Source organism: Choloepus didactylus, chromosome 2 (assembly GCF_015220235.1).
Source record: "Choloepus didactylus isolate mChoDid1 chromosome 2, mChoDid1.pri, whole genome shotgun sequence".
NCBI lineage: Eukaryota > Metazoa > Chordata > Mammalia > Pilosa > Megalonychidae > Choloepus > Choloepus didactylus.
In genome coordinates, this window is record NC_051308.1 from 115,762,880 (window position 1) to 115,786,625 (window position 23,746).

Below are 23,746 nucleotides of genomic sequence, written 5' to 3' on the forward strand. Positions count from 1 at the left end.
GTTGACTTTTTTTTTTCTTTATGGACTTTATGTATGTCATTCCACTGTCTTCTGGCCTTCTTGGTTTCTGATGAGAATCCCTTACTTCTGTCTTGCTACTTTCAAAGTCTTTTCTTTGTCTTTGAATTTTAACAATTGTACTAAGACTTAATGTGTCTTAGTGTACATTTCTTAGAGTCCGTCTTGCTTGGAGTTCATTGAACCTCCTAGATGTGTGTGTTCATGTCTTTCATCAGGTTCGGAAAGTTCTGGCCATTCTTTCTTCAAATACTTTTTCTACTACTTTCTCTCTATCCTTTTCTTTGGAACTCCAGTGATGTGTATGCTTGATGGAGCCCCATAGGTTCCTTAGGCTCTGTTTCTTTTTCTTCATTATTTTTTCTTTCTGCTTCTCACATTGGATAATTTCTGTTGTCTTCAAGTTCGCTAATCCTTTCTAATGCATGTTCAAATCTGCTGTGGAATTCTGCTAATGAGTTTTTCACTTCAGTGACTACCTTACAGCTTCAAAATTTCTGTTTGGTACCTTTTTATAATTTCCATGTCTTTAATTTGTTCAGACAATGTTTTTCTAACTTCCTTTAGTTCTTTGTATATGGATTTTTTTTAGCTCACTGAACATATTTAAGGCAGTTGATTTAAAGTCTTTCACTAATGGTTCTAATGTATGAGCTTCGTCAGGGATGGTTTCTGGCAAATTTTTTTTTTTTCTTCTATGAATGGGCCATACTTTCCTGTTTCCTTGTATGGTTTGTTATTTTTTTGTTGATAACTGGATATTCTGAGTACTGTTTTGTGGGAACTCTGGAAATTTAATTTTCTCACTTCTCAGGGAATGGGAATTTTTCTTGTTGAGAGCTGGAGTAATCAGTTTGTGACTTTTCTAAACTATTTTTGCTCCCAGATGGGAAAAGGGGAAAAAATGGTACTGTTTAAATCTCCTCTGTAGCCTGCTGTAGGTGTTATAAGAGTGGCTGCCTTCAGAGCTAGCCACTCAGGGATCAAAAGTAGCAATTAGCAATCAGAACATACCCCTCCAATGTTTGGAGTAAGAGGTCCTTTTTGCTGCACCTTGGCACTAGCAAACCATACCAGTAATGTGGGCTGCCATCCCCATAGCTGCCTGCCAGGATGTTGGGGCGTAGGGAGTGATAGCCTTACTTGGAAGGCAGAATTCACTGATATTTACTGAAATGTACCAGCCTTGCTTCATCTTGGCTGTAGCAAGCTTGCTTCTTCTATCTGAGCTTATATAGTGCTCCAGTAATTTAATTCAGACCCACCCTGAATGGGTGGGGTAACACCTCCATGGAAATTATCTAATCAGAGTTATCACCTACAGTTGGGTGGGTAACATCTCCATGGAAACACTCAATCAGAGAATTAAAATCTAATCAACACTAGTAACATCTGCTCCCACAGGATTACATCAAAGAACATGCCTCTAGGGCACTGTACCGGTTTGTATATATTGTGTCCCTCAGAAAAAGCCATGTTCTTTGATGCAGTCTTGTGGGGGCAGATATATTAGTGGGGATTAAGTTGGAACGTTTGGATTGGGTTGTTTCCATGGAAATGTGCCCCACCCAACTGTGGTTGATAACTGTGATTGGATAGTTTCCATGGAGTTGTGGCCCCACCCATTCAGCATGGGCCTTGATCGTTTTACTAGAGCACTGTATAAGCTCAGACATAAGGAGCAAGCTTGCTACAGCCAAGAGGGACACTTTGAAGAATGCACAGAAGCTGAGAGAGTAGCTGTAGATGAGAGACAGTTTGAAGATGGCCATTGAAAGCAGACTTTTGCTCCGGAGAAGCTAAGAGAGGACAGACACCCCAGGAGCAACTGAGAGTGACATTTTTGAGGAACTGCAGCCTAGAGAGGAACGTCCTGGGAGAAAGCCATTTTGAACCCAGAACTTTGGAGCAGACGCCATCTCTGTGCCTTCCCAGCTAACAGAGGTTTTCCGGACACCATTGGCCATCCTCCAGTGAAGGTACCCAATTGCTGATATGTCACCTTGGGCACTTTATGGACTAAAGACTGTAACTGTGTAACCAACTAAATCCCCTTTTATAAAAGCCAATCCATCTCTGGTGTTTTGCATTCCAGCAGCATTAGCAAACTAGAACAGGGACTGATTCTTGGATCTCCCTATTCCACCATTTCCCACAATCCTCTGCCCCTGGGTAATTTCTTGTTTCACTTTTGGGTTTTTAGTTTGCTTCATATTTTATGTGTTTATCACTGTTGCAAACTAATTCAACTCAAACTCTTGTTGAGTTCTTTCAATCTCCTTCCAAACATTTAAAAGATGTCGGTTTTATCTTCTGAAGATGTCTTTTCTCTGGCTTTCTGATTTGCTCCAGTCTGGACTGGCTACCTTTCATAGTGGTACACAGTTATCATCTTGGGGTCTTTCTTCACCTTTCTCTTGTGATGTGTTTTCTGTTTTCTCTATTCCATGTCTCTTTCTTGGTTTACTCTCTCCTTTTTGTGGAGCACATCCTTTAATAGATTCTGAGGAAGGTTGTATGGGAGACCTTGGATGTATGAAAATACCTTTATTCTATTTTGTTAATTGATAGTTTGCCTAGGTATGGGATTCTAAGTTAGAAATTATTTTCCCTTAGAATTTTGAAGGCATTATTCCATTGTCTTTGTTCCGGTTTGCTAAAGCTGCCGTTATGCAAAATACCAGAAATGCATTGGCTTTTATAAAGGGGGTTTATTTGGTTACACAGTTATGGTCTTAAGGCCATAAAGTGTCCAAGGTAAGGCATCAACAATCAAGTATCCTCACTGGAGATGGCCAATGGCAGCTGGAAAACCTCTGTTAGCTGGGAAGGCACATGGCTGGCGTCTGCTCCGGAGTTCTGGTTTCAAAATGGCTTTCTCCCAGGACGTTCCTCTCTAGGCTACAGCAGTTCTCCAAAATGTCACTCTTAGTTGCTTTCAGGTTGTGTTTCAAAGTGGCATTCTCCAAAATGTCTCTGTGTCAGCTTCTTGAGCCAAACTCTGGGCTAGTACCTCCAAAGCATCAGCAAAACTCTGCTTTCAGTGGCCGCCTTCAAAATGTCTGCAAGTTGCAGCAGCAAGCTCCTTCTGTCTGAGCTCTTATATAGGGCTCTAGTAAACTAATCAAGGCCCATACTGAAAGGGTAGGACCAACCTCCATGGAAATTATCTAATCAGAGTTATCACTTACATTTGGGTGGGTCACATCTCCATGGAAACAACTTAACCCAATGATTCCAACTTAATCAACACTAATATTTCTGACCCTACAACATTGCATCAAAGAATATGGCTTTTTCTGGGGGACATAATATATACAAACTGGTACAGTCTTATATATTCCAGTGTGATATTGAGAATTAAGACCATCTGATAACCTGATTCCTTTTTTAATACATTTTTTTATTGTGAAATTTAACATATATACGGAACAGTGATAACTTTCAAAGTACAATTTAACAAGTAGTTAGAGGGCAAATTTCAAAGAATGTTATGGGTTACAGTTCCACCATTTCAGTTATTTTCTTCTAGCTACTCTAATACCCTAACATATAAATATATATATATATATATATATATATATATATATATATATGTATTTATATAAAAATTCAGTGTTCGTAATCCTTTGTTAAATCCTATCTTGTCTATTGCTAACACTTCCTTTCGTTTAATCACTTTCTTGATCTTCAGGGATGTCTAGGCAGTGACCACCCTAAATTGTTTATATTGAAAAGGGATGTCAACATTATGGGGAAGGGGGCAGCGTCTAGCTGATGTTCTTAAAGAGGCTATTGCCTCTGGGTTTTAGGACTTCTCTGGCATAGGAACACGCTGGTGGATTGAAGTTTCTGATAAATAAACTTAGTGAATGAAACATTTATAGAGTCTCAGATAGGGACCTAAGTATTTCAGGGCTACTGTTGGTTAGGGCTTGGCATACTGTGGCCATGTAGGATGTCTAGCTGGAGCTTGCATAAGAGTAACCTCCAGGATGGCTTCTCGACTCCATTTGAAATCTCTTAGCCACTGAAACCTTATTTTGTTACTTCTTTTCTTCACCCTCTTGGTCAAGAAGACATTTTCAATCCCTCAATGCCAGGGTCAGGCTCATTCCTGGGAGTCGTGTCCTACATTGCCAGGGAGATTCACTCCCCTGGGAGTCATGTCCCATGTAGTGGGGAGGGTAATGAATTTATTTGCAAAGTTGGGTATAAGAGAGAAAGGCCACATCTGAGCAACAAAAGAGGTTCTCTGGAGGTGACTCCTAGGCATAATTATAGGTAGGCATAGTCTCCCCTTTACATTTGTAAGTTTTAGTAGTGCAAGCCTCAAGATCAAGGGCTTGACTTATTAAGTAGGGGATTATTAATTTCACATAGCATATATTCCGTCCAAGGTAAGCAATCAGTATTTCACATTATCTTCACTTAGTTGTACAATCATCATCACTCTCAAATTTTACACAATTATCATAATGCAAAACACTCTTATCAGCCCCTATTTATTTATCCCTAGTATTAGTGTGGTACTATTAAGCTATTCTTATTAAATATAGTCTATAATATGCAATATAATCTTTCCCATATACCATTCTTTGTTAACTCTGTACCAGTGTCATATGTTTTCTTTTTTTAAAATCTTCATTTTATTGAGAGATATTCACATACCACGCAGTCATACAAAACAAATCGTACATTCGATTGTTCACAGTACCATTACATAGTTGTACATTCATCACCTAAATCAATCCCTGACACCTTCATTAGCACACACACAAAAATAACAAGAATAATAATTAAAGTGAAAAAGAGCAATTAAACTAAAAAAGAACACTGGGTACCTTTGTCTGTTTGTTTGTTTGTTTCCTTCCCCTATTTTTCTACTCATCCATCCATAAACTAGACAAAGGGGAGTGTGTCCTTATGGCTTTCCCAGTCCCATTGTCACCCCTCATAAGCTACATTTTTATACAATTGTCTTTGAGATTCATGGGTTCTGGGTTGTAGTTTGATAGTTTCAGGTATCCACCACCAGCTACCCCAATTCATTAGAACCTAAAAAGGGTTGTCTAAATTGTGCGTAAGAGTGCCCACCAGAGTGACCTCTCGGCTCCTTTTGGAATCTCTCTGCCACTGAAGCTTATTTCATTTCCTTGCACATCCCCCTTTTGGTCAAGATGTTCTCCGTCCCACGATGCCGGGTCTACATTCCTCCCCGGGAGTCATATTCCACATTGCCAGGGAGATTCACTCCCCTGTAGTGTCATATTTTAGAAGCAGATCATGCAAGCACTTGTGGGATACATGTCTTTAAACAAATCCTTTCAGTCATGTTTGGCTTCAGTGCAGCACTGTTAGTTATAATCCCATTAACAAACTATCATCACCTCTGTGCATTCCCATACCTTTAAGTTCACCCTCATTTAACATGTCTGTACATATTAGGTAATCATTCTTCCTTCAATAGCTTCTGACTCTCTAGTTCCCTTAAAATCTATATTATAATACACTGATTTTATGTTGTTCAGGGAGTTCATATTAGTGATAACATACATCTCTCCTTTTGTGTTTGACTTATTTCACTCAGCATTATGTCTTCAAGGTTCTTCCATGTTGTCATATGTTTCAGAACCTCATTTTTTCTTACTGCTGCATAGTATTCCATTGTATGTATATACCACATTTTGTTTATCCACTTGTCTGTTGAAATGACACTGGATTGTTTCTACCTCTTGGCAATTGTGAACAATGCTGCTGTGAACATCGGTGTGCAAATGTCTGTTCATGTTCCTGCTTCCAGATCTTTTGGGTATAAACCGATATGTGAAATTGCTAGATCGTAGGGTAACTTGATATCTAGTTTTTGAGGAACTCCCAAACTGTCTTCCACAGTGGCTGTACCATTATACATTCCCACCAGCAATGAATAAGAGTTCCAATTTCTCCACATCCTCTCCTGCATTTGCAGTTTCTTGTTTGTTTAATGGCAGCCATTCTTATTCGTGTGTGGTGATATCTCATTGTAGTTTTGATTTGCATTTCCCTAATAGCTAGTGAAGAACATTTTTTCATGTGCCTTTTTAACATTTTCATTAGTCCAAAAATTAAAACTAAAAATAAGAACAAAAGTAAAACAGAACACCCCAAACATCTCATATTCCTTTTTTCCCCCTATTATTCATTTGCTTTTTGTTCCCCTTTTTTCTACTCATCTGTCAATACACTGGATAAAGGGAGTGTGAGCCGCAAGGTTTTCACAATCAGTCACACCATATAAGCTACATAGTTATATGATCATCTTCAAGAATCAAGAATAGGGGAGGCGGGGCAAGATGGCAGACTGGTGAGCTGTAAGTTTTAGTTACTCCTCCAGGAAAGTAGGTAAAAAGCCAGGAACTGCGTGGACTGGACACCACAGAGCAATCTGTCTTTGGGCATACTTCATACAACACTCATGAAAATGTCGAACTGCTGAGATCAGCGAAATCTGTAAGTTTTGGTGGCCAGGGGACCCGCGCCCCTCCCTGCCAGGCTCAGTCTCGTGGGAGGAGGGGCTGCCAGCTCCAGGAAGGAGAAGGGAGAACTGCAGTGGCAGCTCTTATCGGAAACTCATTCTACTGATCCATACTCCAACCATAGATAGACTGAGACCAGACACCAGAGAATCTGAGAGATGCCAGCCCAGCAGAGAGGAGACAGGCATAGAAAAAAAAAAAATAACATGAAAAACTCCAAAATAAAAGCAGAGGATTTTTGGAGTTCTGGTGAACACAGAAAGGGGAAGGGCAGAGCTCAGGCCTTGAGGCGCATATGCAAATCCCGAAGAAAAGCTGATCTCTCTGCCCTGTGGACCTTTCCTTAATGGCCCTGGTTGCTTTGTCTATTAGCATTTCAATAACCCATTAGATCTCTGAGAAGGGCCCTTTTTTTTTTTTTTTTTTTTTTTAATCCTTTTTTCTTTTTCTAAAACAATTACTCTAAGAAGCCCAATACAGAAAGCTTCAAAGAATTGCAATTTGGGCACGTCAAGTCAAGAGCAGAACTAAGAGAGCTCTGAGACAAAAGGCAATAATCCAGTGGCTGAGAAAATTCACTAAACACCACAACTTCCCAAGAAAAGGGGGGTGTCCACTCACAGCCACCATCCTGGTGGACAGGAAACACTCCTGCCCATCGCCAGCCCCATAGCCCAGAGCTGCCCCAGACAACCCAGTGTGACGGAAGTGCTTCAAATAACAGGCACACACCACAAAACTGGGCGTGGACATTAGCCTTCCCTGCAACCTCAGCTGAATGTCCCAGAGCTGGGAAGGTGGAGCAGTGTGAATTAACAAAGCCCCATTCAGCCATCATTTGAGCAGACTGGGAGCCTCCCTACACAGCCCAGCAGCCCAGAACTGCCCTGGGGGGACGGCACTCACCTGTGACATAGCACAGTCATCCCTCAACAGAGGACCCGGGGTGCACAGCCTGGAAGAGGGGCCCACTTGCAAGTCTCAGGAGCCATACGCCAATACCAAAGACTTGTGGGTCAGTGGCAGAGACAAACTGTGGCAGGACTGAACTGAAGGATTAGACTATTGCAGCAGCTTTAAAACTCTAGGATCATCAGGGAGATTTGATTGTTAGGGCCACCCCCCCTCCCCGACTGCCCAGAAACACGCCCCACATACAGGGCAGGCAACACCAACTACACACGCAAGCTTGGTACACCAATTGGGCCCCACAAGACTCACTCCCCCACTCACCAAAAAGGCTAACCAGGGGAGAACTGGCTTGTGGAGAACAGGTGGCTCGTGGACGCCACCTGCTGGTTAGTTAGAGAAAGTGTACTCCACGAAGCTGTAGATCTGATAAATTAGAGATAAGGACTTCAATAGGTCTACAAACCCTAAAAGAACCCTATCAAGTTCAGCAAATGCCACGAGGCCAAAAACAACAGAAAATTATAAAGCATATGAAAAAACCAGACGATATGGATAACCCAAGCCCAAGCACCCAAATCAAAAGACCAGAAGACACACAGCACCTAGAGCAGCTACTCAAAGAACTAAAGATGAACAATGAGACCATAGTACGGGATATGAAGGAAATCAAGAAGACTCTAGAAGAGCATAAAGAAGACATTGCAAGACTAAAAAAAAAAATGGATGATCTTATGGAAATTAAAGAAACTGTTGACCAAATTAAAAAGATTCTGGACACTCATAGTACAAGACTAGAGGAAGCTGAACAACGAATCAGTGACCTGGAAGATGACAGAATGGAAAATGAAAGCATAAAAGAAAGAATGGGGAAAAAAATTGAAAAAATCGAAATGGACCTCAGGGATATGATAGATAATATGAAACGTCCAAATATAAGACTCATTGGTGTCCCAGAAGGGGAAGAAAAGGGTAAAGGTCTAGGAAGAGTATTCAAAGAAATTGTTGGGGAAAACTTCCCAAATCTTCTAAACAACATAAATACACAAATCATAAATGCTCAGCGAACTCCAAATAGAATAAATCCAAATAAACCCACTCCGAGACATATACTGATCACACTGTCAAACACAGAAGAGAAGGAGCAAGTTCTGAAAGCAGCAAGAGAAAAGCAATTCACCACATACAAAGGAAACAGCATAAGACTAAGTAGTGACTACTCAGCAGCCACCATGGAGGTGAGAAGGCAGTGGCACGATATATTTAAAATTCTGAGTGAGAAAAATTTCCAGCCAAGAATACTTTATCCAGCAAAGCTCTCCTTCAAATTTGAGGGAGAGCTTAAATTTTTCACAGACAAACAAATGCTGAGAGAATTTGCTAACAAGAGACCTGCCCTACTGGAGATACTAAAGAGAGCCCTACAGACAGAGAAACAAAGACAGGACAGAGAGACTTGGAGAAAGGTTCAGTACTAAAGAGATTCGGTATGGGTACAATAAAGGATATTAATAGAGAGAGGGAAAAATATGGCAAACATAAACCAAAGGATAAGATGGCCGATTCAAGAAATGCCTTCACGGTTTTAACGTTGAATGTAAATGGATTAAACTCCCCAATTAAAAGATATAGATTCGCAGAATGGATCAAAAAAAATGAACCATCAATATGTTGCATACAAGAGACTCATCTTAGACACAGGGACACAAAGAAACTGAAAGTGAAAGGATGGAAAAAAATATTTCATGCAAGCTACAGCCAAAAGAAAGCAGGTGTAGCAATATTAATCTCAGATAAAATAGACTTCAAATGCAGGGATGTTTTGAAAGAATCAAGAATACTGGATTACAGTTCAGTAGTTTCAGGTATTTCCTTCTAGCTATTCTAATAAGCTAAAAACTTCAAAGGGGTAGTTTGGCTGAACCACGGTTTGCTGGCATGCACTTTTCCTGTCTCCTTAGCAGAGAGCGCTCTTGAGCCCCTCTTTCCCCAAGACCACTTTTCTCTGACTGTGGCTGTACACTGGGCAGGGTTCAAACCCGGAGGAAATCCAATCAGTGCAGCTGTTCTCTGTGCACTGGGGACTCCCAGCCCTGGGGGTGGGAGGTGGGCACTGTGCAGTTCGGCAGAGAGGGTACAGTGGGTCTTTTGATTCCCGGGCCTCTGAGTGGATCACTCTCGGGCTGTGGGGCTGCAAATCTCACCCTCTCCAGCCCTCAGCCAGCTCAAAATTGCCCCGATGAGCTGGAAATGAGCCCTGGACCCTGCATTGTGTGATTGAGAAAGCCTTCTGGACCAAAAGGAGGAAGAGAAATGAAACAAAATATAGTTTCAGTGGCTGAGATATTTCAAATGGAGTTGAGAGGTCATTCTGCAGGTAACTCTTATGCATTATATAGATATCCCTTTTTAGTTTTTAGTTTACTAGAATAGTTAGAAGATATATCTGAAACCATTGAACTGCAATCCAGTATCCTTGATTCTTGGAGGTGAGCATATAACTATATAGCTTATATGGTATGACCGCGTGATTGTGAAAGCCTTGTGGCTCACATTCCCTTTAACCCAGTGTTTGGACAAATGAGTAGAAAAATGGGGACAAAAAGTTAATGAATAATATGGAGGAGCAGAGTTATGGGATGTTTTGGGTGTTCTTTTTTTATTTTTAATCTTATTTTTTTTTGGAGTAATGAAAATGTTCAAAAAATTGTGGTGAATGCACAACTATATGATGATACTGTGAACAATTGATTGTATACTTTGGATGATTGTATGGTATGTGAATATATTTCAGTAAAAAAAAAGTGCCCTGGTCCCTGCCCACTGTGTCCCCGTGAGCCTCTGGGGTGGGGGAGGGGCTCCCGGTGCTTCCTTGTGGCACTGTCCCTGTCCCCACCTCTGTCCTGTGCACACCGTGGACCTCTGTGGAGGAAGAGTAAATGCACCAAGTTTTCTGTGTGCAGTCAACACAGCTCCACTGGCTCCCGAGTTCTCTCACAGGAGCTCCCGGCCACCTGCCACGAGGCTGAGAAGGATTGTGTCCTTAGCTAATTGCTGAGATGGGTGTGCAGGAGTGCAGGGCTCCTTCCTACCCTACTTGGCTGTCCTAGCTGCCAGCCCTGGTGGTGGTCCCAGTTGAATAAACTCACCCTGTCCTTTCAGATGTAATTTCTGCACTTTTTCAACCAAGTCCCCACTATATATTGTAGAGGTCCTTCTCTGGATGCTCATATCCTGGAACTGCTGTCCGGGTCATTTTCTGACTTTTCTCTAGTTATTCCATGGGGGAGAAGTTTTCTCTGCCTCTCCCATTCCTCCATCTTCCCAGAAGTCCAGAAAGCATCTTTTTAAGCCACCACATTGTGGCTTCCAAAACTTGTGAATCGATGCTCTATCAGTTCTGGAAAATTCTCAGCCATTAGCTTTTCATATATTGCCTTTGCCTCATTCTCTTGTCTTTTCCTTCTAGAATTCTGATTGTTAGACCTTTTCACTGTAACCTGCATTTCTCAACCTTTCTTCTCTTTTGCCCTTCTTTTCTGTGTTCTGGGTAATTTCATCAGATCTATCTTCCAATGTTTGTCTGGGTTCCCACTTTCCCTTAAATTATGGCCTGGAAATTCGTAACTACTTTGTTTACTCTGCAATACCTTCCCTCCGGAAGCTCTAGTAGCCCTTGAGTGCCATTGTGCACATGTGTACACCAAGGTCGGTCTGGGCTGCGAGGGAAAGTTCTGCCTGCTGAGCTAGACAAATCTCTTTTTATAACTTTTTTTGAGGGGCATGAATGAGTAGATGAAGATGATTACATTAATCCACCATTTTACCCGGAAGCTGCATAGTTTTTTTAGAGTACTTTTACCTTTTCATTCTGCTTCCATCCTAATTTAGGCTTTTATTACCTCATTTTTAGAATTACCTCAGTTTTGATTAGTGTAACTCCTCCCCTGCTTCTATTATTTCATACTTTAATCTGCCAGATTAATCTTTTAATTTATATTTTCATCTGATTTAAATGTGTATTTTGTCTTTGGAACCCTTCTTAGAATGTTATTCAGTGCATAAAATAACAATATATGGTATTACAAAGGAAATAGATTATGTTAAAATACAGTTATCAAAATATTAACAATTACAAATTTGTGATAGAGAAATTAATGTTTAATTCTTTATTAATAGTAAATAACAAGATATAATGACAAGTTTTATTACTGTATTTTTGAAGTAGTTGAGTGTAACACTTCTATGTATCTGCAAAAACTGTTGTGATATGAGAATATCTCATTTCAATTAATGACAGACTCACAGATACTGCTAATACTACTGTGATTTATCTATTTTCATAATTGAGGGAAGTACCTAGTTTCAGTTAGAGGTAAAGGAACATAAGGATATTTTTCTCCATCCAAGTTTACAGACCTTCCCTTCCCCAGATTTTATCTATTGACCCATAGATTAAGAACCCTTGCGATAAATCAGTAAGAGAAGAAAACAAAGTAAATAGTGTAAATATTGAAAAAGGAGAGAGAAGTTGTTCTGAATTGATTATGTTGGATTTTAAATTTGGGTCCCGGTAGAGGTCAGGCATGATGCAATGGGAAACCAAGACCGTGATGTATGAGAAAAGATAAGTTTGTTACTTACAGGTCACAGAGAGAAAGAGGTGGGCATGAGGGGTAGAAGGAAAGTGCAGTTGGCTTGGGTGGCTCAACCAGCAGGTGAGGAGCACACAAGCAGAGCAGGAGGGACCTGTGGGCTTGTGCCTTTATTGTGTTCCAGGGTGGAAGTCAGTAGATTTCCCATGAGACGTAAGGATTGATTAGTTTAAGGCAAACACGTGCAAAAACGGAATGGGAGTGGGGGTCCAAGGACAGTGGGGATGGTTAGCTTATCATTTGGGACCAGCTTTGGGTTTGGGATGAGGGGTGTGGGTAGTGTGGGTGGTAGCCGCAGATGTGGGTGTGGGCTCTAGAGGAGTTTATGCTCCAGGGCTGGAAAACTCCTTATTAACTGGGCCAAAGGTCAGTGTTGAGGAAGTGGCCTAGTCAGAATAAGATGGATGCCAAGGTAAAACTCAAAAAATTGTTATAACAGAAGTGAAATAATCATTCTTTGCAGATGTGATTGTATATAGGAATATACAATGAACCAAATGCTTTTAGAAGAAATAAGATAATTTAGTAAAGTGACTGAAATCAATGAGTTTCTTTTCTTCTAGCAATAACCAGTTAGAAATTGAACTGGAAAAGAGATCTCATGAATGAATAGTATAAAAAAATATGAAATACCTATATGAAGAAAACGATAAAATTTTATTGAAGGATGTTATAAAAGACCTAAATAAATAGAAAGATATACCATATTCCTGGTGGGGAAATGTAATATCATAATGGTATTGTTCTTCCTAAATTAATATATAAATTTAATGAAACTCAATTAATCCCATAAGTTTTTTGTTATCAGAATTTTACTTAGATTTTTATGTTCAAAAGGAAGATGAAGTGGTTGACAAATTTTTTTATTAAACTTTTTGAGATAATTATAGATTCCCTATACTGTTTACTCAGTTTTCCTCAATGATAATAACTTGCAAAACTATAGTACAGTATTGCAGCCTGGTTATTGACATTGATGTGCAGTCAGTATACACAATATTTCTGTCATCATTAGGGTCCTTCATGTTGTCCTTTTGTAGCCATACCCATTTTCCTCCCACCCATAGCTCTCCTTAATCCCTGGCAACCACTAGTCTGTTCTCCATTTCTATAATTTTTTCATTTCAAGAATGTTGTATAAATGAAATTGTATAGTATGTAACCTTTTGCGATAGGCTTTTTTTCACTCAGCGTGATTCTCTGGTAATTCATCCAGATTGTTGCATGTATCAATATTTCTGTCCTTTTTATTGCTGAGTACTATTCTGTGGTAGGGATATACTACAATTTGCTTAACCGTTAACCTGTTGAAGGATATCTGGGTTGTTTCCTTCCAGTTTTGTGCTGTTATGAATAAAGTTGCTGTATAAGCATTTATGTACAAGTTTTTGTGTGAATATTAGTTCCTGGGACACATGCCCTGGAGTGCAGTTGCTGGGCTGCATGGTAGTTGAATGTTTAGTTTAGTTTGTTTTTTTTTTAATTCAGTTTTACTGAGATATATTCACATACCATACAATCATCCATGGTGTACAATCAGTTGTTCATGGTACCATCATATAGTTGTGCATTTGTTACCCCAATCTGTTTTTGAACATTTTCCTTATACCAGAAAGAATCAGAATAAGAATAAAAAATAAAAAAGAACACTCAAATCATCCCCGTCATCCCACCCTGTTTTTCATGTAGTTTTTGTCCCCATTTTTCTACTCATCCATCCATACACTGGCTAAAGGGAGTGTGATCCACAAGGTTTGCACAATCACACTGTCACTCCTTGTAATCTACATTGCTATACAATTGTCTTCAAGAGTCAAGGCTACTGGGATGGAGTTTGGTAGTTTCAGGTATTTACTTCTAGCTATTCCAATACATTAAAACCTAAAAAGTGTTATCTATATAGTGCTTAAGAATGTCCACCAGAGTAACCTTGTGACTCCATTTGAAATCTCTCAGCTTTATTTTGTTTCATTTTGCATTCCCCTTTTGGTTAAGAAGATGTTCTCAATCCCACGATGCTGGGTCCAGATTCATCCCCAGAAGTCATATCCTGCATTGCCAGGGAGATTTACACCCCTGGGAGTCAGGTCCCACATAGTGGGGAGGGCAGTGAGGTCACCTGCCAAGGTGGCTTAGCTAGAGAGAGAGGGCCTCATCTGAGTAACAAAGAGGCACTCGAGGGGAGACTCTTAGGAACAATTATAAGCAGGTTTAGCCTCTCGTTTGCAGTAACAGGCTTCATAGGGGCAAGTCCCAAGACAGAGGGCTCAGCGTGTCAAGCCGTCAGTCCCCAATGTTTGTGAGAGCATCAGCAACAATCCAGGTGAGGAAGTCCAACACCTCCGCATCCTCCCCCAACTCCTCGGGGGCCCCGAATATATGTATTTTTTCTCTGCCCAAATTACTTTGGGATGTGTTGCTATTTCACTCTAACCTATATAGACCTACCATATCTCACTTCCTATTCAAAGTTCCATATGATTGTGGTGTTTGAACAAACTGACTGTAGAAGTTATATTATTGAGAAAATATAGATTCTACACCAAGTAAACATTTCTTCCCTTGGTCTCACATGAAACTTGAAGTTTTAACACACAGTCAGTTTCAACCTTTACCCTTTGGCCCGATTTGCCCTAGCCTTAACCAGATCTGCTTCATTCGTATCTCTAATTGAAGTCTGGGCTCTTTTTCAGCCTTTTTTTTTTTTTTTTAATATAACAGTTGCTGTATGCGATAACTCTGACATTCCTATCTGCCAGGCTCTAGCTCTGAGTTTCAGTGTCACACATATACCCAATGTTCCAGAGACCAATCATGTTATATACCAAGGGATCAACATCTCAGAGTTCGGAGATAGCCATTACAATTCAGGAATAGATTTTACTGCTGTAAGAGCTTACAATCTAGGGACCACTGCAATAACCATTTCCCTTTTAGGCTGTGCTCTAAGATTCAATTCTGAGTTTACACATTGTAGTTAGCCCATATCAGTGAGGCATTATAGTGTTTGCTTTTGTTTCTGGCGTACTTCACTCAAAATGCTGTCTACAGGATCCATTCACCTCCTTGTGTGTCTCACAACTTCACTCCTTCTCATAGTTGCTCAGTATTCCATTGCATGCTGTGCTGGTTTGAATGTATTATGTCCCCCAGAAAAAGCCATATTCTTTGATGCAATCTTGAGGGGCAGACATATTAGTGGAGATTAAGTTGGAACGTTTGGATTAGGTTGTTTACATGGAAATGCGCCCCACCCAACTGTAGGTGATAACTCTGATGAGATAATTTCCATGGAGGTGTGGCCCCACCCATTCAGGGTGGGCCTTGATCAGTGGAGCCATATAAATGAGCTGACAAACAGAAGGAACTCAGTGCAGCTGTGAGTGACATTTTGAAGAGGAGCTACAACCAAGAGGGACACTTTGAAGAAAGCACAGGAGCTGCAGATGAGAGACAGTTTGAAGACGGCCGTTGAAAGCAGACTCTTGGCTCCGGAGAAGCTGAGAGAGGACAAATATCCCAAGTGCAACTAAGGGTGACATTTTTGAGGAACTGCAGCCTAGAGAAGAACGTCCTGGGAGAAAGCCATTTTGAAACCAGAACTTTGGAGCAGATGCCGCCACGTGCCTTCCCAGCTGACAGAGATTTTCCGGACACCATTGGCCATCCTCCATTGAAGGTACCTGATTGCTGATGTGTTACCTTGGACACTTTATGGCCTTAAGACTGTAACTGTGTAACCAAATAAACCCCCTTTATAAAAGCCAGTACTTTTCTGGTGTTTTGCATTCTGGCAGCATTAGCAAACTAGAACACATGGATACACCACAGTTCACCATTCTGTTCCTCGGTCAGTGTACCCTTAGGCCACCTCCACGCACTGCAAATCATGAATACTGCCTTCATAAACACCAATGTGCAAATGTTCATTCATGTCTCTGCTCTCAGATCTTCCAAGTACATGCCCCATAATGAGGTTGCAGGACCTTATGGCCCCCACATACTTAGCTTCTTGTGGAACCACCACAGTGACCTCCAGAAAGGCTACACCATTCTGCCTCCTCATCAACAATAAATAGGTACATCCCTCTCTCCATGTTTTCTACTGCACTTTTACCCCTATTTATATTTTTCCTACAATTTTATAGAGCTATATCCACATAACATACAATTATCCACAGTGTACAATCAGTTGTTCATGGTATTATCATGTAGTTGTACATTTATCACCATAGTCAGCACTTGAACATATTGATTACTATTGAAAAAGGTTTTTTTGGTGAATAATAAAAAAGGTGATAATAAAAAGAAAAATAAAACATCATACAATACAATATATTGGTAAGGACATAAAATAACACCATTACCAAGAATCCCATATCCCTCCCTTATATCCCCCTCTCATATACATATGACTTTGATGTATTGCCTTTGTTACATTTAATGGAAGCATATTACAGTGTTGCTGTTGACTATAGACTCCAGTTTGCTTTGATTATGTTTTTTCCCAAATACCATCCCTTTTTCAACACTCTGCATGGCTGACATTCATTTGTTCTCCCAGATGTGAAAACATTTTTATATTTGTACATTTAGTAACAGTCATTGGCCATTCCAGTTTTTGCCAAGTTATATAGTCCCAGTCTTCATCATCTATCTTTACCTCTGGTGTCATATATTCCCCTATCCCACCTCTTTCAGCCTTACTCAACAGAAATCTTTGTTTATTGTACTTACAATATTGTGCCACCATCACACAGTATTATGCTATCTATTTCTGGATCTATACAATCAATCCTGCTGAACATTCTGTAGTCCTTCAGCATCAAATGCCTGATCTTTACCCTCTTTCTATCTCCTGGTAGCCTGTGTTACCAGCTTTTAACTCTCAGAGTTTGCTCACTAATGTTCATACTAGTGAGACCATACAGTGTTTGTCCTTTTGTTTCTGGCTAACTTCACTCAACATAAGGTCCTCAGGGTTCATCCAAGTTATAATATGTTCCATGTCTTTGTTCTGTCTTACAGCTTCATAGTATTCCATCATGTGTATATACCACAGTTTATTTATCCACTTGTCAGCTGATGGACATTGGGGCTGCTTCCATCTCTTGGCAATCGTGAATAGTGCTGCAATAAACATGGGTTTACAAATGTCTGTTTGTGTCTTAACTTTCAGTTTCTTTGAGTATATACCTAGCAGTGGAATAGCTGGGTCATATGGCACATCTATACTTAGCTACATGAGGAACCTCCACACTGTCTTCCAGAGTGGTTAAAGAAAGTGCCCAGATGTTTTACAGAGTGTACCATTTTACATTCTCACCAGTAGTATATGAGTGATTCAGTTTCTCTGTTATCTTCGTCTGTATTTGGTGTTGTCACCATTTTTTTAGTTTAGCCATTCTGAAAGGTGTATAATGGCATCTCATTGTGATTTGTGTGTATGTGTATCTTAAAAAAATTTTTTTTGATAGACCAGTTTTAGGTTTACAGAAAAAGCATGCAGAATGTAGAATTCCCACCTTACCCCTCCACCCCGTTTTCCCTATTATAACCATTTTGCATTAGTGTGGTACCTTTGTTAAAATTGATGAAACAGTGTTACTATAATATTATTAACTATAGCCCATAGTTTATGTTAGGGTTCATTTGTGTTGTACATTTCTATGAGTTTTTAAAATTTATTTTTATTCTGGTAATATATATATATATATATATATATGCAACTTAGAATTAATCATTTAACCACTTTCAAGTATATAAAATTCAGTGGTGTTAAGTACAGTACATTCACAAAGTTGTGATACCATCATGACCACCCATGACATAAAAACCATTTTAACCATTTTTGATGGACAGTTCTTTGACAATAAGTACATTGACAATATTATGTAACTTTCACTACTGTCTATTTTCGTTGTAAACCAAAACTCATACTCATTTAGCATAAACTTCCTATTCCCCTTTCCCCCGTCCCTGATAACTACTGTTCTGTTTTCTGTCTCTATGAATTTGCTTATGTGTTTCATATAAGAGAAATCATACAATATTTGTCCTTTTGTGTCTAGCTTATTTTGCTCAACATGACTTCAAGGTTCATCCATGTTGTTTATACCAGTACTTCACTTCTTTTTTACAGCGGAATAATATACCACTGTTTGACTATACTACATTTTGTTTATCCATTCATCAGCTCATGGATACTTGGTTTGCTTCTACCTTTTGGCTATTGTGAATAATGTTCTGATGAATATTGGTGTACAAATACCCGAGTCCCTGCTTTCAGTTCTTTGGGTATATCCCTAGGAATGGAATTATTGGATCATATGTTAATAATTCTGTGTTTAACTTTCTGAGGTACCACCAAATTGTTTTCTACAGTGGCTGCACTGTTTTACATTTTCACTACAATGTATGAGATTTCCTCTTTCTCCACATCCTCACCAACACTTGTTATTTTAATAGCCATCCTAGTGGGTGTGAAGTGGTAGCTCATTGTAATTTTAATATGCATTTCTTTAAGGGCCATTTATGTTGAGCATCTTTTCAAACACTTATTGGCTAATTGAATAGCTCCTATAGAGAAATATTTATTCAGAGCCTTGACCCATTTTTTAATTGGGTTGTTTGTCTTTTTTGTTATGTTTTAAGAGTTCTTTTTAAATTCTAGTTATTAAACACTTACCAGATACCTGTTTTTTCAAACATTTTCTTCCATGCTAAAGGGGGAATTGTCTCCTTTATCAGTATATCCTGGCCATCTTTGTCCCTCATACCTGTTTTTGTCCTAAAGTCTATTTTATCTGATACTAGTATAGCCACCCCTGCTGTCTCTTAGTTACTACTTGCATGGTATATTTTTTTCCTTCCTTTCCCCCTCAACTTATTTGTATCTTTGAATTTAAGGTGAATCTCTTACAGACAGCATCTAGTTGGGTTATCCTTTTTTATGCCTTTTACCAGTCTCTGCCATTTGACTGGAGAGTTTAATTCATTTACAATTAATGTCATGAATGACAATCAGGAATTATTCTGCCATTTTGCTATTTGGCCTTTGTGCTGGTTTGTATATGTATTATGTCTTCCAGAAAAACCCATGTTCTTTGATGTAGTCTTGTGGGGGCATATTAGTGTTGATCAGGTTGGAACCTACTGGTTCAGTGTTTCTATGGAGATGTGACTTAATCCACTGTGGGCAAGACCTTTCATTGGATTATTTCTATGGATGTGTTGCCCCACCCATTCAGGATGGGTCTTTATGGGATCACTGGAGTACTTTAAAAAGAGCCACACAAGCCCAGATGTAGAGCAGCTGTGAGTGACATTTTGGATAGCAACCGAGAGTGAAATTTTGAAGAGCAGCTGCAGCTAAGAGAGGACAAAATGCCCAAAGAGCAGCACTTTGGAGAGTACCATTTTGAAACACAACCTGGGAGCAAGCAGATGCCAGCCACGTGCCTTCTCAGCTAACAGAGGTTTTCCGGATGCCAGTGGCCTTTCTCCAGTGAAGGTACCCTTTGTTGATGCCTTACCCTGGACATTTTATGGCCTTAAGACTATAACTTTGTAACTAAATAAACCCCCTTTATAAAAGCCAATCCATTTCTGGTGTTTGCAAAAGGGCAGCATTAGCAAACTGTAACAGCCTTTGTAGGTCTTATACGTATTTTGTCCCTCACTTCTGTTAATGCTTACTTTTGTGTTTATTTGCTTTTTTTGTGTTGTACCATATTGAGTGCCTTCTCATTTCTATCTAGGTATATTTTCTGCCTACTTTCTTTGTGGTTACCAAGGGGTTAAAATTTACCATCCTAAATATACAACAATCATATTCGATTTGATACTAATTTAACTTCAGTAGCATGCACATATACTTTTCCTATGCTTCTCTGTTCCCCTACCTTTTTTTATCTTTTACCACTTTCATCTTTGCACATTGTATGTTCAAAAATTTAGATTTATCATTACATTTTATGCATTTGTGTTCTAGTACCTGTAGATAGTAAGGAGTTGAATACCAAACAATATAAGGCAATAATAATGGCACTTACAGTTATTCAAATGGTTGTCTTTACTGCAGGCCTTTATTTCTTTATGCCACTATGAATCACTGTCTAGGGTCCTTTCCTTTCAGTCTGAAGAACTCTCTTTAGCATCGCTTGTAGGGCTATTGTTTATCTGAGAATGTCTGACTCTTCTCACTTATAATATTTTTTTTTTTTTCATTTTTATAAAAGTATTAAAATTTTTTTTGCATTGTAATTACAAAGGACATTTACATGATTCCAAAGTCAAAAGTACAATAAAGGGTATATTCAGAGAAGTCTAGCTTCAGTCTCTGTCCTCTTTCCCTTGGTTCCTTCCCCCTCTATGTACTTTTATTAGTTTTTTATTTTTTCCTGCCATCATTTCTGTTGGAAAATATAACCAAGTAAGTAGATATGGCTGTATCTCCCTCCCTTTCTTACATACAAGGTAACATACAAAGCACATTTTTCTACACCTTGCTTTTATTTTTTTCATGTAACAATGTATCTTGAGATCATATGTTAGCAGAATATATGCATCTTCCTCATTCCTTTCTGTAGCTGCATAGCACTCCCTTGGTAGGTGTTCCAGTTTGCTGATGATACTGTTCCACAAAATACCAGAAATGGGTTGTCTTTTATAAAGGGTATTTACTTGGTTATAAATTTAAAGTTCTAAGGCCATAAAAGTGTCCAGACTAAGGCATCAGCAAGAGGATACCTTCACTGAAGGAAGGCTGATGTCTGAAACACCTCTGTCAGCTGGGAAGGCACATGGCTGGCATCTGCTGGTCCTTTGCTCCTGGGTTGCATTTCAAATGGCATTCTGCAAAATGTCTCTGGCCTTCTGTCTCTCTCAGCTTCTTTCAGCTCTCTGCTTGGTTCTCCTGGGCCGTTTCTCTCTAAGCATCTGGGAGTCCTCTCTCAGCTTCTCTGGGACAAATTCTGGACTTCATCTCTTAGCTTAGGAAGGAATCCACTTTTTCCACACGACTATCTAGCTGTCCCAATGACACTAATTAAAAGTCTTCCTTACAAAAATAAATTCTACTTGGACTTTAATTCTCAATGAGAAAGGTAAAACAATAAACCTTCTAGAAGATAACACAGGAAAATACTTCATAACTTTAGAATAAAGATATTTTAAGTAGAACATAGCACTAACCACAAAGAACTCATCCCTTGGTGATTTTTATTTTCTTTAGAATGCTCTAAGTTTTTAAAAAATCAACAGGGTAAGAAATTTTTTTTCTGACCAAAAAAGAGTTTACTTTTCCTTTACTTACTAACTGTAATCTTGGGCCTCTCATACTCAGTTTTCTAATTTGTAAAATCGGAGCTGTGTCAACAACTATCTTGAAGGCAGTTGAGGATTAACCAAGAAATTTGTTCTAAAAATACTAAAACACTGAAGCACTGTCTATCATACAGATTATGATTAACAAAAACTAGTTTATCTCTGATTATGAAGGGATTTATTTGGCTACAAATTTACAGCTCTAAGGCCATAAAAGTGTCCAAAAGGATACCTTCACTGAAGAATGGCTAATGGCATTTGACCTTTGTCAACTGGGAAGATATGTGGCTGGTGTCTGCTGTTCCTTTGCTCCCGGGTTGCGTTTCAAATGGTGTTCTCCAGAATGTCTCTGGGTCTCTTTTTGCTTCTTTCTCTCAGCTCCTGTATGTCCTTGGTTCTTTCTCTCAGGATGTTTCTCTCTAAGCACCTGATGGTCCTCTCTTTCTCTGGGGCAAACTCTGGCCTTCATCTCTTAGCTTAGCATCTCCAAATGTCCTTCTGTCTGCATCTCCAAGCATCTCTGAGCATCAGCAAGCATCTGGGTCTGCTCCCAAGTGTCTCTCCAAAACTGTCAGCTGCTCTGAGTTCCTTCTGTCTGTGAGCTCTCTTATGGGACTCCAGTGATTTAATTAAGACCCACCCTGAATGGGTGGGGTCCACACCTCTATGGAAATAATTCAGGCAGAGGTTCTGCTCTAATCAACAGACTAATAAATCTGCCTTCACAAGATTGCATTAAAGAATATGGCTTTTCTGGGGGCATAATATATCCAAACTGGCACAGTTGTTTTCTGTATTTTTATTGTCTTCCTTCGATTGGGCCATTGTTTTCTGTTTCTTTCTTTGTCTTGTACTCTTTTGTTGCATACCATACATTTTAATATTTTAAAATGGTAACTCTGGGATTTTTTTCCTGAGATGTTTGTTTCTTGGTTTTGAAACCAGTTGGTGATGAGACAGATTTTTTTGAGCTTCAGTCCTCCTATCAGGCTGATTTGCCCAAGGCAAATGCAGTATGCAGTTTTCCATGTCTTTCTGGGCCCCTGTCTTGTCCTGGATTTTTGCTTATTTGTTTTGTAGTTTCCTTGTTATAGGAGTTTGATTGTCGCTGTGTTTTCCAAGAGACAGACCTCACTCTTCCTGGTGTTTGAAACTGTCAGGCCTTTGTTCTGGACTGTTGCCTATATAGTTTTTAACACTCCTTTCATTGTTTCAAGCTCCTTTAGCCTGGAAGGCAAATTCTGGAAGGAGGGCCCACCAGAGAGGACTTACTCAAGTCAGTCTTTTCCAGCTAAAACAGGGCCATGGACCCACAAAACAGGTGCAGACAAGCTTCAGTGTGCCATGGGAGTGGATCAGGAAGGGTGCCAAGAGCTTCTCTGATGGCTCCCCAAAACTGAGCTTTTCTGACCTGCCCAGCAAATGTAGCCCTTCAGCTAAATATCCCCCACAGCCCTGAGGAAGTGCAGTGTTTTTAAGTCTCTACCACCGTTGCCCTTGTCTAGGGTGGGTTGAAACCATAGCTGTTGCTGCCTGTTGCTACCTTAATCTGAGATGTGTTGAAATAATAGATGCCCTCAGAGCTGGGCCCCTAGTGATCTAGATTCACTAATCAAAAGCTGTTATCAGTGATTAGCCATGCAGACCCCTGTTCTTTGGAAGAGAAGTTTTGTGTCTCTGTCATCAGCAGCTAGCCAGGGGCTGGACTCCATGGTGGCCTATCCAAAAGTGCTGGATGGGAGCTGGTAGCCACCCTGCAGAGAAAGCAATTTATTGTTCTTTGCTGTAATTTATCAGTTTCTTCCTCCTGCTGTTCCCAGGATTTTGTACAGTGTTCTATCCTCTGGAGTTTCAAAATAGTTGTTTCAGACAGTTCCTGCCTGCTTAATAGTTATTTTGGTGGAAGGACTCAGTCCTGGAGCTCCCTACTCTACCATCTTCCCACAATCCCTTCTGTGTCCCACAAATTTTGATATCTTGTATTTTTATTTGCATTCAGTTCATTGTAATTCCCTTGAGACTTCCTCTTTGACTTATTGATTAGTTAGAAGTGTGTGTTGTTTAGTTGCTTGGGGATTTTCCTGACATCTTTCTGTTATTGATTTTTTTTTTTCCAATTTTATTGAGATATATTCACATACCATGCAGTCATACAAAGCGTACATTCAGTTGTTCACAGTAGCGTTATATAGTTGGGCTTTCATCACCAAAATTAATTTTTGAACATTTTCATTACCACACACACAAAAATAATAAGAATAAAAATTAAAGTGAAGAACAATTAAAGTAAAAAAGAACAATCAGTGCCTTTTTTTTTTT

General features: G+C 39.6%; 1 protein-coding gene across 9 annotated transcripts in view; it reads left to right on the forward strand.

Moving 5' to 3' along the window:
• Positions 1-23,746, forward strand: part of ARNT (aryl hydrocarbon receptor nuclear translocator) — a 95,534-nt gene that overhangs the window by 9,549 nt on the left and 62,239 nt on the right. The gene's annotated exons all lie outside the window — the stretch shown is intronic.